The 15,044-nt window shown below is 54.7% G+C and overlaps 1 protein-coding gene across 5 annotated transcripts in view; it reads left to right on the top strand.

The window, feature by feature from the left end:
* MARCHF1 (membrane associated ring-CH-type finger 1) overlaps nt 1–15,044 on the top strand; it is a 622,019-nt gene that overhangs the window by 32,021 nt on the left and 574,954 nt on the right. The gene's annotated exons all lie outside the window — the stretch shown is intronic.

The following is a 15,044-nucleotide window of genomic DNA, read 5'->3' as shown; positions in this document are numbered from 1 at the left end:
GATGGTACTGGAACCCTGATGAGCAGCAGAAGGAACAAGAGCCAATGGCACAACCGTGGACCAGCTGACGGTGCTGGAATACGGTTACTAAGCAGGAGGTACCTGTGCTATAAAGCACTACCAAGGACCAGCAGACATTGCTGGAAATTGGATACCAAGAAGGAGGCACCTAGGCCAAAGGCACTGCCGAGAACCAGCTGATGATGTTGGAACCCGGATGGGTAGCAGAAGCTACAAGAGTCAATGGAACTACCGAGAACCAGCTGATGGTGCTGGTACCCCCATTTACTGCTTAGTCTTCTTCTGCTTATAATTTTGATTTCTTCTATGCTGATTTTTAGTCTTATGCTTAATGTTCTTCTGCTTTCTGTTCTTCTGCTTTTGCTTCTTCTGCTTCTTGTTCTTCTGTCTTTTGTTCTGTATCTTGGTGGTTGTCTTCATGTTCTTTGTCCTCTTGGTCTTATTATTTAGGGTCATATTTCTGGTCTTCTTTGGTGTGGTCTTCAGGGTCGTCATCATCAGGGTCGTCGTCATGGAGATCAATAAGGATTACCAAAGACAATTTCAAAAAGCTTGATCTTGGAAATGTAGCAGAAGGTACAAGAAGGCTGAGAAACTGGCGAGAACCAGCAGACAGTGCTGGCACCCGGATGGGTAGCAGAAGGAACAAGAGCCTTTGGCACTACCGAGGACCAACTGACGGTGCTGGACCATGGTTACTAAGCAGAAGGTACCTGTGCTAAAAAGCACTACCAAGGACAAGCTGAGGGTGCTGGACCACGGATACCGAGATGGAGGAACCTAGGCCAAAGGCTGTGGCGAGAACAAGCAGACAGTGCTGGCACCCAGATGGGTAGCAGAAGGAACAAGAGCCAATGGCACTACCGAGGACCAACTAACGGTGCTGGACCACGGTTACTAAGCAGAAGGTACCTGTGCTAAAAAGCACTACCAAGGACCAGCTGACGGTGCTGGACCTCGGATACCGAGATGGAGGCACCTAGGCCAAAGGCTGTGGTGAGAACCAGCAGGCAGTGCTGGCACCCGGATGGGTAGCAGAAAGATCAAGAGCCAATGGCACTACCGAGGACCAACTGACGGTGCTGGACCACGGTTACTAAGCAGAAGGTACCTGTGCTAAAAAGCACTACCAAGGACCAGCTGATGGTGCTGGACCTCGGATACCGAGATGGAGGCACCTGGGCCAAAGGCTGTGGCGAGAACCAGCAGACAGTGCTGGCACCCGGATGGGTAGCAGAAGGAACAAGAGCCAATGGCACTACCGAGGACCAACTGACGGTGCTGGACCACGGTTACTAAGCAGAAGGTACCTGTGCTAAAAAGCACTACCAAGGACCAGCTGACGGTGCTGGACCTCGGATACCGAGATGGAGGCACCTAGGCCAAAGGCTGTGGTGAGAACCAGCAGGCAGTGCTGGCACCCGGATGGGTAGCAGAAAGATCAAGAGCCAATGGCACTACCGAGGACCAACTGACGGTGCTGGACCACGGTTACTAAGCAGAAGGTACCTGTGCTAAAAAGCACTACCAAGGACCAGCTGATGGTGCTGGACCTCGGATACCGAGATGGAGGCACCTGGGCCAAAGGCTGTGGCGAGAACCAGCAGACAGTGCTGGCACCTGGATGGGTAGCAGAAGGAACAAGAGCCAATGGCACTACCGAGGACCAACTGACGGTGCTGGACCACGGTTACTAAGCAGAAGGTACCTGTGCTAAAAAGCACTACCAAGGACCAGCAGACGGTGCTGGACCTCGGATACCGAGATGGAGGCACCTAGGCCAAAGGCTCTGGCGAGAACCAGCAGACAGTGCTGGAACCCGGGTGGGTAGCAGAAGGCCGCAAGCCGGCCGCAGTTACCGAAACCCACAGTCCTACAGGGGGTCCATGTCCCATTGGCACTACGGATCCAGCCTTCAGTGCCAGTTCCCGCAACCCACATAGGAGTCACCTAAACTGCAGGCACCGTAGAGTCGGCTAACCCGGCCGCAAGACGACAGGACAACGGATTGGTGGCATAGCGACCTTGACACTACCCGGAAACAGCAGGCGTGCTGGAACCAGGCTGGGCAACAGGGAGTCCCCGTGCCAAAGACACTGCCAAGAACCAGCTGACGGTGCTGGAACCCAGATGGGTAACAAAAGCTACAAGAGCCAATGGCACTACCGAGGAACAGCTGACGGTGCTGGACCACGGTTACTAGGCAGGAGGTACCTGTGCTAGAAAGCACTACCAAGGACCAGCTGATGGTGCTGGACCTCGGATACCGAGATGGAGGCACCTAGGCCAAAGGCTGTGGCGAGAACCAGCAGACAGTGCTGGAACCCGGGTGGGTAGCAGAAGGTACCCATTGAAAGCAAAGTAGCCAGGCCGCAAGCCGGCCGCAGTTACCGAAACCCACAGTCCTACAGGGGGTCCATGTCCCATTGGCACTACGGATCCAGCCTTCAGTGCCAGTTCCCGCAGCCCACATAGGAGTCACCTAAACTGCAGGCACCGTAGAGTTGGCTAACCCGGCCGCAAGACGACAGGACAACGGATTGGTAGCATAGTGACCTTGACACTACCCGGAAACAGCAGGCGTGCTGGAACCAGGCTGGGCAACAGGGAGTCCCCGTGCCAAAGACACTGCCGAGAACCAGCTGACGGTGCTGGAACCCAGATGGGTAGCAAAAGCTACAAGAGCCAATGGCACTACCGAGGAACAGCTGACGGTGCTGGACCACGGTTACTAGGCAGGAGGTACCTGTGCAAGAAAGCACTACCAAGGACCAGCTGACGGTGCTGGACCTCGGATACCGAGATGGAGGCACCTAGGCCAAAGGCTGTGGCGATAACCAGCAGACAGTGCTGGAACCCGGGTGGGTAGCAGAAGGTACCCATTGAAAGCAAAGTAGCCAGGCCGCAAGCCGGCCGCAGTTACTGAAACCCACAGTCCTACAGGGGGTCCAAGTCCCATTGGCACTACGGATCCAGCCTTCAGTGCCAGTTCCCGCAGCCCACAAAGGAGTCACATAAACTGCAGGCACTGTAGAGTCGGCTAACCCGGCCGCAAGACGACAGGACAACGGATTGGTGGCATAGTGACCTTGACACTACCCGGAAACAGCAGGCGTGCTGGAACCAGGCTGGGAAACAGGGAGTCCCCGTGCCAAAGACACTGCCGAGAACCAGCTGACGGTGCTGGAACCCAGATGGGTAGCAAAAGCTACAAGAGCCAATGGCACTACCAAGGAACAGCTGACGGTGCTGGACCACGGTTACTAAGCAGAAGGTACCTGTGCTAAAAAGCACTACCAAGGACCAGCAGACGGTGCTGGACCTCGGATACCGAGATGGAGGCACCTAGGCCAAAGGCTCTGGCGAGAACCAGCAGACAGTGCTGGAACCCGGGTGGGTAGCAGAAGGCCGCAAGCCGGCCGCAGTTACCGAAACCCACAGTCCTACAGGGGGTCCATGTCCCATTGGCACTACGGATCCAGCCTTCAGTGCCAGTTCCCGCAACCCACATAGGAGTCACCTAAACTGCAGGCACCGTAGAGTCGGCTAACCCGGCCGCAAGACGACAGGACAACGGATTGGTGGCATAGCGACCTTGACACTACCCGGAAACAGCAGGCGTGCTGGAACCAGGCTGGGCAGCAGGGAGTCCCCGTGCCAAAGACACTGCCGAGAACCAGCTGACGGTGCTGGAACCCAGATGGGTAACAAAAGCTACAAGAGCCAATGGCACTACCGAGGAACAGCTGACGGTGCTGGACCACGGTTACTAGGCAGGAGGTACCTGTGCTAGAAAGCACTACCAAGGACCAGCTGATGGTGCTGGACCTCGGATACCGAGATGGAGGCAACTAGGCCAAAGGCTGTGGCGAGAACCAGCAGACAGTGCTGGAACCCGGGTGGGTAGCAGAAGGTACCCATTGAAAGCAAAGTAGCCAGGCCGCAAGCCGGCCGCAGTTACCGAAACCCACAGTCCTACAGGGGGTCCATGTCCCATTGGCACTACGGATCCAGCCTTCAGTGCCAGTTCCCGCAGCCCACATAGGAGTCACCTGAACTGCAGGCACCGTAGAGTTGGCTAACCCGGCCGCAAGACGACAGGACAACGGATTGGTAGCATAGTGACCTTGACACTACCCGGAAACAGCAGGCGTGCTGGAACCAGGCTGGGCAACAGGGAGTCCCCGTGCCAAAGACACTGCCGAGAACCAGCTGACGGTGCTGGAACCCAGATGGGTAGCAAAAGCTACAAGAGCCAATGGCACTACCGAGGAACAGCTGACGGTGCTGGACCACGGTTACTAGGCAGGAGGTACCTGTGCTAGAAAGCACTACCAAGGACCAGCTGATGGTGCTGGACCTCGGATACCGAGATGGAGGCACCTAGGCCAAAGGCTGTGGCGATAACCAGCAGACAGTGCTGGAACCCGGGTGGGTAGCAGAAGGTACCCATTGAAAGCAAAGTAGCCAGGCCGCAAGCCGGCCGCAGTTACTGAAACCCACAGTCCTACAGGGGGTCCAAGTCCCATTGGCACTACGGATCCAGCCTTCAGTGCCAGTTCCCGCAGCCCACAAAGGAGTCACATAAACTGCAGGCACTGTAGAGTCGGCTAACCCGGCCGCAAGACGACAGGACAACGGATTGGTGGCATAGTGACCTTGACACTACCCGGAAACAGCAGGCGTGCTGGAACCAGGCTGGGAAACAGGGAGTCCCCGTGCCAAAGACACTGCCGAGAACCAGCTGACGGTGCTGGAACCCAGATGGGTAGCAAAAGCTACAAGAGCCAATGGCACTACCAAGGAACAGCTGACGGTGCTGGACCACGGTTACTAGGCAGGAGGTACCTGTGCTAGAAAGCACTACCAAGGACCAGCTGACGGTGCTGGACCTCGGATACCGAGATGGAGGCACCTAGGCCAAAGGCTGTGGCGAGAACCAGCAGACAGTGCTGGAACTCGGGTGGGTAGCAGAAGGTACCCATTGAAAGCAAAGTAGCCAGGCCGCAAGCCGGCCGCAGTTACCGAAACCCACAGTCCTACAGGGGGTCCATGTCCCATTGGCACTACGGATCCAGCCTTCAGTGCCAGTTCCCGCAGCCCACATAGGAGTCACCTAAACTGCAGGCACCGTAGAGTCGGATAACCGGCCGCAAGACGACAGGACAACGGATTGGTGGCACAGTGACCTTGACACTGCCCGGAAACAGCATGCGTGCTGGAACCAGGCTGGGCAACAGGGAGTCCCCGTGCCAAAGACACTGCCGAGAACCAGCTGACGGTGCTGGAACCCAGATGGGTAGCAAAAGCTACAAGAGCCAATGGCACTACCGAGGAACAGCTGACGGTGCTGGACCACGGTTACTAGGCAGGAGGTACCTGTGCTAGAAAGCACTACCAAGGACCAGCTGACGGTGCTGGACCTCGGATACCGAGATGGAGGCACCTAGGCCAAAGGCTGTGGCGAGAACCAGCAGACAGTGCTGGAACCCGGGTGGGTAGCAGAAGGTACCCATTGAAAGCAAAGTAGCCAGGCCGCAAGCCGGCCGCAGTTACCGAAACCCACAGTCCTACAGGGGGTCCATGTCCCATTGGCACTACGGATCCAGCCTTCAGTGCCAGTTCCCGCAGCCCACATAGGAGTCACCTAAACTGCAGGCACCGTAGAGTCGGCTAACCCGGCCGCAAGACGACAGGACAACGGATTGGTGGCATAGTGACCTTGACACTACCCGGAAACAGCAGGCGTGCTGGAACCAGGCTGGGCAACAGGGAGTCCTCGTGCCAAAGACACTGCCGAGAACCCGCTGACGGTGCTGGAACCCAGATGGGTAGCAAAAGCTACAAGAGCCAATGGCACTACCGAGGAACAGCTGACGGTGCTGGACCACGGTTACTAGGCAGGAGGTAGCTGTGCTAGAAAGCAATACCAAGGACCAGCTGACGGTGCTGGAACTCGGACACCGAGATGGAGGCACCTAGGTCAAAGGCTCTGGCGAGAACCAGCAGACAGTGCTGGAACCCGGGTGGGTAGCAGAAGGTACCCATTGAAAGCAAAGTAGCCAGGCCGCAAGCCGGCCGCAGTTACCGAAACCCACAGTCCTACAGGGGGTCCATGTCCCATTAGCACTACGGATCCAGCCTTCAGTGCCAGTTCCCGCAGCCCACGTAGGAGTCACCTAAACTGCAGGCACCGTAGAGTTGGCTAACCCGGCCGCAAGACGACTAGACAACGGATTGGTGGCATAGTGACCTTGACACTACCCGGAAACAGCAGGCGTGCTGGAACCAGGCTGGGCAACAGGGAGTCCCCGTGCCAAAGACACTGCCGAGAACCAGCTGACGGTGCTGGAACCCAGATGGGTAGCAAAAGCTACAAGAGCCAATGGCACTACCGAGGAACAGCTGACGGTGCTGGACCACCGTTACTAGGCAGGAGGTACCTGTGCTAGAAAGCACTACCAAGGACCAGCTGACGGTGCTGGACCTCGGAAACCGAGATGGAGGCACCTAGGCCAAAGGCTGTGGCGAGAACCAGCAGACAGTGCTGGAACCCGGGTGGGTAGCAGAAGGTACCCATTGAAAGCAAAGTAGCCAGGCCGCAAGCCGGCCGCAGTTACTGAAACCCACAGTCCTACAGGGGGTCCATGTCCCATTGGCACTACGGATCCAGCCTTCAGTGCCAGTTCCCGCAGCCCACGTAGGAGTCACCTAAACTGCAGGCACCGTAGAGTCGGCAAACCCGGCCGCAAGACGACAGGACAACGGATTGGTAGCATAGTGACCTTGACACTACCCGGAAACAGCAGGCGTGCTGGAACCAGGCTGGGCAACAGGGAGTCCCCGTGCCAAAGACACTGCCGAGAACCAGCTGACGGTGCTGGAACCCAGATGGGTAGCAAAAGCTACAAGAGCCAATGGCACTACCGAGGAACAGCTGACGGTGCTGGACCACGGTTACTAGGCAGGAGGTACCTGTGCTAGAAAGCACTACCAAGGACCAGCTGACGGTGCTGGACCTCGGATACCGAGATGGAGGCACCTAGGCCAAAGGCTGTGGCGAGAACCAGCAGACAGTGCTGGAACCCGGGTGGGTAGCAGAAGGTACCCATTGAAAGCAAAGTAGCCAGGCCGCAAGCCGGCCGCAGTTACCGAAACCCACAGTCCTACAGGGGGTCCATGTCCCATTGGCACTACGGATCCAGCCTTCAGTGCCAGTTCCCGCAGCCCACATAGGAGTCACCTAAACTGCAGGCACCGTAGAGTCGGCTAACCCGGCCGCAAGACGACAGGACAACGGATTGGTGGCATAGTGACCTTGACACTACCCGGAAACAGCAGGCGTGCTGGAACCAGGCTGGGCAACAGGGAGTCCCCGTGCCAAAGACACTGCCGAGCACCAACTGGCGTTGTTGGAGCCCAGGGACAATCATGGTGTAGGCCGAGGCCTACTTGGTGGTAGTTTTAGATTTTTTGTAGGCTACAACAGACTGTCAACGTGCTCCAATTAGGCATCTGTCTCCACTCTGTTTCCAGGATTTCACGTGACCACCAACACCGCCAGTTTATGCGTACAGCAGCCGTCTGCCCAATCCACACGTGTTGCTGTGTTACTGGGATTCTGTAATGTCAGCAGATCCCCTGATGTGTGTCTGCCACTGTCTCCTGCTCTGTCCACATTCCCACCGCTTGCAGTGGGAAGGTGGACAGCTCAGGAGACAGTGGCGGACACATATTGGGGGATCTGCTGACGTTACAGAACCCCAGTAACACAGGAACATGTGTGGAATGCGTGGACGGCAACTGTGAGCAGGAACTGGCGGTGTTGGAGGTCAGGGGAAATACTAGAGACAGAGTGGAGACAGAGGCCAAATCAGAGAATGTTTAAATCTGAAGTAGTTACAATTTGGAGGCAGCAGCAGTTTGCCCTCTACACAGCAGGGGATCAGCTGACGTTACCGAACCCCACTGTCACATGAACGAGTGTGTTTTTCTGTGTGGACAGCACTTCCGAGCACCAACTGGCGTTGTTGGAGCCCGGGACAATCATGGTGCAGGCCGAGGCCTATTAGGAGCCAGGTGTAAAGCTGAGGTATTTTGACTTTGGAGGGAGCAGGACACTTTGCCCTCCACACAGCAGGGGATCAGCCGACGTTACCGAACCCCACTTTCACATGAACGAGTGTGTTTTTCTGTGTGGACAGCACTTCCAAGCACCAACTGGCATTGTTGGAGCCCAGGGACAATCATGGTGCAGGCCGAGGCCTATTAGGAGCCAGGTGTAAAGCTGAGGTATTTTGACTTTGGAGGGAGCAGGACCCTTTGCCCTCCACACAGCAGGGGATCAGCTGACATTACCGACCCCCACTTTCACATGAACGAGTGTGTTTTTCTGTGTGGACAGCACTTCCGAGCACCAACTAGCATTGTTGGAGCCCAGGGAGAACAAGGGTGCAGGCCGAGGCCTACTTGGTGGCAGTTTTAGATTGTATGTAGGCTACAACAGACTGTCAACGTGCTCCAATTAGGCATCTGTCTCCACTCTGTTTCCAGGATTTCATGTGACTACCAACACCGCCAGTTTATGCGTACAGTAGCCGTCTGCCCAATCCACACGTGTTCCTGTGTTACTGGTGTTCTGTAATGTCAGCAGATCCCCGGATGTTTATCTGCCAATGTCTCCTGCTCTGTCCACGTTCCCACCACTTGCAGTGGGAAGGTGGACAGCGCAGGAGACAGTGCCGGACACACATTGGGGGATCAGCTTACGTTACAGAACACCAGGAACACAGGAACATGTGTGGAATGCGTGGACGGCAACTGTGAGCAGGAACTGGCGGTGTTGGAGGTCAGGGGAAATACTAGAGACAGAGTGGAGAGAGAGGCCAAATCAGAGAATGTTTAAATCTGAAGTAGTTACATTTTGGAGGCAGCAGCAGTTTGCCCTCCACACAGCAGGGGATCAGCTGACGTTACCGAACCCCGAACGAGCACCAACCACACATGAACGAGTGTGTTTTTCTGTGTGGACAGCACTTCCGAGCACCAACTAGCGTTGTTGGAACCCAGGGACAATCATGGTGCAGGCCGAGGCCTATTAGGAGCCAGGTGTAAAGCTGAGGTATTTTGACTTTGTAGGGAGCAGGACCATTTGCCCTCCACACAGCAGGGGATCAGCTGACATTACCGACCCCCACTTTCACATGAACGAGTGTGTTTTTCTGTGTGGACAGCACTTCCAAGCACCAACTAGCATTGTTGGAGCCCAGGGAGAACCAGGGTGCAGGCCGAGGCCTACTTGGTGGCAGTTTTAGATTGTATGTAGGCTACAACAGACTGTCAACGTGCTCCAATTAGGCATCTGTCTCCACTCTGTTTCCAGGATTTCACGTGACTACCAACACCGCCAGTTTATGCGTACAGTAGCCGTCTGCCCAATCCACACGTGTTCCTGTGTTACTGGTGTTCTGTAATGTCAGCAGATCCCCGGATGTTTATCTGCCAATGTCTCCTGCTCTGTCCACGTTCCCACCACTTGCAGTGGGAAGGTGGACAGCGCAGGAGACAGTGCCGGACACACATTGGGGGATCAGCTTACGTTACAGAACACCAGGAACACAGGAACATGTGTGGAATGCGTGGACGGCAACTGTGAGCAGGAACTGGCGGTGTTGGAGGTCAGGGGAAATACTAGAGACAGAGTGGAGAGAGAGGCCAAATCAGAGAATGTTTAAATCTGAAGTAGTTACATTTTGGAGGCAGCAGCAGTTTGCCCTCCACACAGCAGGGGATCAGCTGACGTTACCGAACCCCGAACGAGCACCAACCACACATGAACGAGTGTGTTTTTCTGTGTGGACAGCACTTCCGAGCACCAACTAGCGTTGTTGGAAGCCAGGGACAATCATGGTGCAGGCCGAGGCCTACTAGGAGCCAGGTGTAAAGCTGAGGTATTTTGACTTTGGAGGGAGCAGGACACTTTGCCCTCCACACAGCAGGGGATCAGCTGACATTACCGACCCCCACTTTCACATGAACGAGTGTGTTTTTCTGTGTGGACAGCACTTCCGAGCACCAACTAGCATTGTTGGAGCCCAGGGAGAACCAGGGTGCAGGCCGAGGCCTACTTGGTGGCAGTTTTAGATTGTTTGTAGGCTACAACAGACTGTCAACGTGCTCCAATTAGGCATCTGTCTCCACTCTGTTTCCAGGATTTCACGTGACCACCAACACCGCCAGTTTATGCGTACAGTAGCCGTCTACCCAATCCACACGTGTTCCTGTGTTACTGGGATTCTGTAATGTCAGCAGATCCCCTGATGTGTGTCTGCCACTGTCTCCTGCTCTGTCCACATTCCCACCGCTTGCAGTGGGAAGGTGGACAGCGCAGGAGACAGTGGCGGACACACATTGGGGGATCTGCTGACGTAACAGAACCCCAGTAACACAGGAACACGTGTGGAATGCGTGGACGGCAACTGTGAGCAGGAACTGGTGGTGTTGGAGGTCAGGGGAAATACTAGAGACAGAGTGGAGACAGAGGCCAAATCAGAGAATGTTTAAATCTGAAGTAGCTAAAATTTGGAGGCAGCAGCAGTTTGCCCTCCACACAGCAGGGGATCAGCTGACGTTACCGAACCCCACTTTCACATGAACGAGTGTGTTTTTCTGTGTGGACAGCACTTCCCAGCGCCAACTGGCATTGTCGGAGCCCATGGAAAATGAGGTAGTAGGCCGAGGCCTACTTGGAGCCAGGTGTAAATCTGAGGTTGTTTGACTGTGGAGGGAGCAGGACACTTTGCCCTCCACACAGCAGGGAATCAGCTGACGTTACCGAACCCCACTTTCACATGAACGAGTGTGTTTTTCTGTGTGGACAGCACTTCCGAGCACCAACTGGCGTTGTCGGAGCCCAGGGAAAATGAGGTAGTAGGCCGAGGCCTACTTGGAGCCAGGTGTAAATCTGAGGTTGTTTGACTGTGGAGGGAGCAGGACACTTTGCCCTCCACACAGCAGGGGATCAGCTGACGTTACCGAACCCCACATTCACATGAACGAGTGTGTTTTTCTGTGTGGACAGCACTTCCGAGCACCAACTGGCGCTGTCGGAGCCCAGGGAAAATGAGGTAGTAGGCCGAGGCCTACTTGGAGCCAGGTGTAAATCTGAGGTTGTTTGACTGTGGAGGGAGCAGGACACTTTGCCCTCCACACAGCAGGGAATCAGCTGACGTTACTGAACCCCACTTTCACATGAACGAGTGTGTTTTTCTGTGTGGACAGCACTTCCGAGCACCAACTGGCGTTGTCGGAGCCCAGGGAAAATGAGGTAGTAGGCCGAGGCCTACTTGGAGCCAGGTGTAAATCTGAAGTTGTTTGACTGTGGAGGGAGCAGGACACTTTGCCATACACACAGCAGGGGATCAGCTGACGTTACCGAACCCCACTTACACATGAGCGAGTGTTTTGTCTGTGCGGACAGCACTTCTGAGCACCAACTGGCGGTGTCGGAGCCCAGGGAAAATCAGGTAGTAGGCCGAGGCCTACTTGGTGGCAGTTTGCGATTGTTTCTAGACTACTACTAACTGTCAACGTACTCCAATTAGGCCTCTGTCTTCACTCTGTTTCGAGTATTTCCTCTGGCTTCCAACCACGCCAGTTGCTGCTCTGAAATGCCGTCTGCACAACCCACACTTGTTCCTGTGTTACTGAGGTTCTGTAACAACAGCTTTTCCCTAGAGGTGAGTCAAGCAATGTCTCCTGCTCTGTCCACATTTCCACTACAAGTAGTGGGAATGTAGACAAAGCAGGAGACATTGCCGTGCTCAACTCTGGAGATGAGCAGATGTTACAGGACCCAGGTACCACAGGAACAAGTGCGGATGGATTGTGCAGACGGCACTTGAGAGCAGAAACAGGCGGTGTTGTAGGCCGGAGGAAATACTCAAAACAGAGTGGAGACAGAGGGCAAATCAGAGAACATATTAAATCAGAGGTAGTCAGAAGTTGTAGGCAGCAGGAGAGTTTGCCATACACACAGCAGGGGATCAGCTGACGTTACCGAACCCCACTTACACATGAGCGAGTGTTTTGTCTGTGTGGACAGCACTTCTGAGCAACAACAGGTGTTGCTGTAGCCCAGGAAATAAAGTTCAGGTCATAGAAACATGAACACAACAGGAGACCTGGATCCTGTTGCCAGCCAATTATTTATTCTGGAAGAGGACTGGCAAATTCAGGTGAGATCCAGGCCTTGTTCATTTTCACAAAAGTAAGCCGATCAACATTATCGGCGGATAGTCGCGTGCGACGGTCTGTTACCACACCACCTGCAGCACTAAAGACACGTTCCGATAATACACTGGCAGCAGGGCAAGCCAGCACCTCCAATGCATACTGGCTAAGCTCTGGCCATGTATCCAGCTTAGAGACCCAATACTTGAACGGGGAAGAGCCGTCTGGGAGAACACTAACAGGGCACGACAAGTAGTCTGTCACCATCTGATGGAAACGTTGCCTCCTGCTGACTGGAGCCGTCTGTGATGGTGTAGCCGTTTGTGGCGGTCCCACAAAACTTTTCCACATTTGGGCCATACTGGCCTTGCCTTGTCCTGCAGCACTGCCTCTGCTACCTCTTTGTGCAGAGCTTCCTCCACTGCCTCTACCCACATGGCTGCTTTGAAAAGCACTACCAGCAACACTTGTGGGGGGAATGGAGAACATGATGGCCTGCACAAGTGTTTCTTGGTACTCCCGCATTTTTCGCTCCCGGTTCAACTGTGGTATGAGGCTTTGTAAATTGTCCTGGTAGCGAGGCTCTAGGAGGGTGTACACCCAATAATCAGCCGTGTGGAGAATGTTCGCGATGCGGCGGTCATTTAACAAGCACTGCAGCATGAAATCAACCATGTGCTGCAGACTGCCAACTGGACCGGAAACGCTGTCCCCAGCTTGAGGCAGCATCTCTGCCTGCTCAGCATCACCCCACCCTCGCTGTACACACTTACTACTAGAGCCTTGTGTACCTCCCTCCTCTGGAGAGATGTGTTCCTCCTCCTCCATTAACTCCTCGTCATCCTCCTCACTAAGTGTCCCCTGCCTGGGCCTTTGTGTGGAAGCACGTTGCGCAGACTTGCCAGAAGCAGATGGCATTTCTGACTGCTCATCCTCGACCTCTTCAAAAACCTCCTCACTTAGTGCTTGTAAGGTTTTTTGAAGCAGACAGATGAGGGGGACAGTCATGCTGATTAGTGCATCATCTGCACTGGCCATCCGCGTGGAGTCATCGAAGGCACGCAAAACTTGGCAGATGTCCCTCATAGTGGCCCACTCAGTGGTGGTGAAGTGTGTCCGGCGCACAGTGCGACTTATTTGCGCCTGATGCAGCTGGTACTCCATTACTGCTGCCTGCTGCTCACACAACCGCTCCAACATATGTAACGTTAAATTCCACCTGGTGGGGAGGTCACATATGATGCGATGTTCTGGCAGGCGGAATCGGCGTTGCAGAGATGCAATGCGCGATCTTGCCATGCTGGAACGCCGCAAGTGAGCACACTCTAGGTGAACCTTGTGCAGCAGTGCATCAAGATCCGGACAGTCCCTCAGAAAGCTCTGCACGACCAAATTGAGCACGTGTGCCAGACATGGTATGTGAGTGAGGTTGCCTAGGCCCAGAGCTGCCACTAGATTTCGGCCGTTGTCACTCACTACCAAACCTGGCTGGAGATTCGCTGGCACAAACCACACATCGCTCTCCTGCTTGATGGCATTCCAGAGCTCCTGTGCTGTGTGGCTCCGATTCCCCAAAGAAATTAATTTAAGGACGGCCTGTTGACGTTTGACCACACCTGTGCTCATATCTGGCCTAACAGGCTCACGCAGTGCTGATTCCGAGGAACTAGAGTAGGAGGAGTACTCAATATGTACAGACTGCATTCCTGCAATCCTTGGAGTTGGCAGAATACGTACAGAGCCACTCTCCAGATCTGTACCCGGCTCCACAACATTGACCCAATGGGCAGTGAGGGAAAAGTATCGTCCCTGTCCATGGCTACTGGTCCACGCATCGGTGGTCAGGTGGACCTTGCTACTGACGGCATTTAGTAGCGCATTTTTAATTTTTCCCTCCACATGCTTTTGCAGGGCAGGGACAGCTTGCCTTCTGAAATAAAAGCGGCTGGGCACATTGTATTGTGGAACTGCCAATAAAGTTCCGGAAGGTGTCAGTCTCCACCAGCCTGAATGACAGCATCTCAAGGGCCAGTAGTTTGGCAATGCCGGCATTCAGAGCCAGTGCTCGGGGATGGTTTGCCGAGTATGGCTGCTTTTTCTCCCATGCCTGTGCTACCGATTGCTGGTGAGTGGCCTGGGAGTGTGCTGATGACTGCGAACGTGGTTCAGTGGGTGGAATTTCACTGGGTCTCTGGACAACAGTGGCAGTGGTTCTTCCATGGCGTTCCAGTGAGGAAGCCGAACCAGCTGTGTGTAAGCTGTAGTAAGAGGCCCCAACACGAGCTGAAGAGGTGGTAGGTGCTGCTGAAGGTTGGCCTACATCTTCAGTGTGTCTGTGTAACTCCACCTCGTGCTTGGTACGCACATGTTTCCACATATTTGTGGTATTGAGGTTGGTCACATTTTTCCCTCGTTTCACTTTCTGATGACACAGCTTGCATTTGACAAAGCAAATGTCATCTGCGTCAAAAAAAGACCACGCACTGCAAGTCCTGGGAGCGCCCGTTTTGTGTTTTGGAAGAGGATTGCTCCTCACGGGTGCCAAAGTGGAGGCTACAGGCAACCAAGTCTGGCCCCGCCCTCTCCCTCCTCTTTTGGCCGTTCGGGGAATCTCTTCCTCAGAGCTGCTCCCACCACCTTCCTGTGGCTGACGCCATGATGGGTCAAGGACCTCATCATCTCCACTCCCCTCTTCAAGCACCGGCTGGTCCTGGGTTGTCTCGCCAGCACCGTACGCACCAGAAATTGGCAACTGAGTCTCATCATCATCTGATGCATACTGAGGTGTGCTG

The sequence above is a fragment of the Dendrobates tinctorius genome, unplaced genomic scaffold (genome assembly GCF_039654945.1).
Source record: "Dendrobates tinctorius isolate UK_male_01 unplaced genomic scaffold, ASM3965494v1 ptg000008l, whole genome shotgun sequence".
Classification (NCBI taxonomy): Eukaryota; Metazoa; Chordata; class Amphibia; order Anura; family Dendrobatidae; genus Dendrobates; species Dendrobates tinctorius.
Note: the sequence above shows the minus strand (reverse complement) of the source record. Positions and strands in the feature narration are given on the sequence as shown.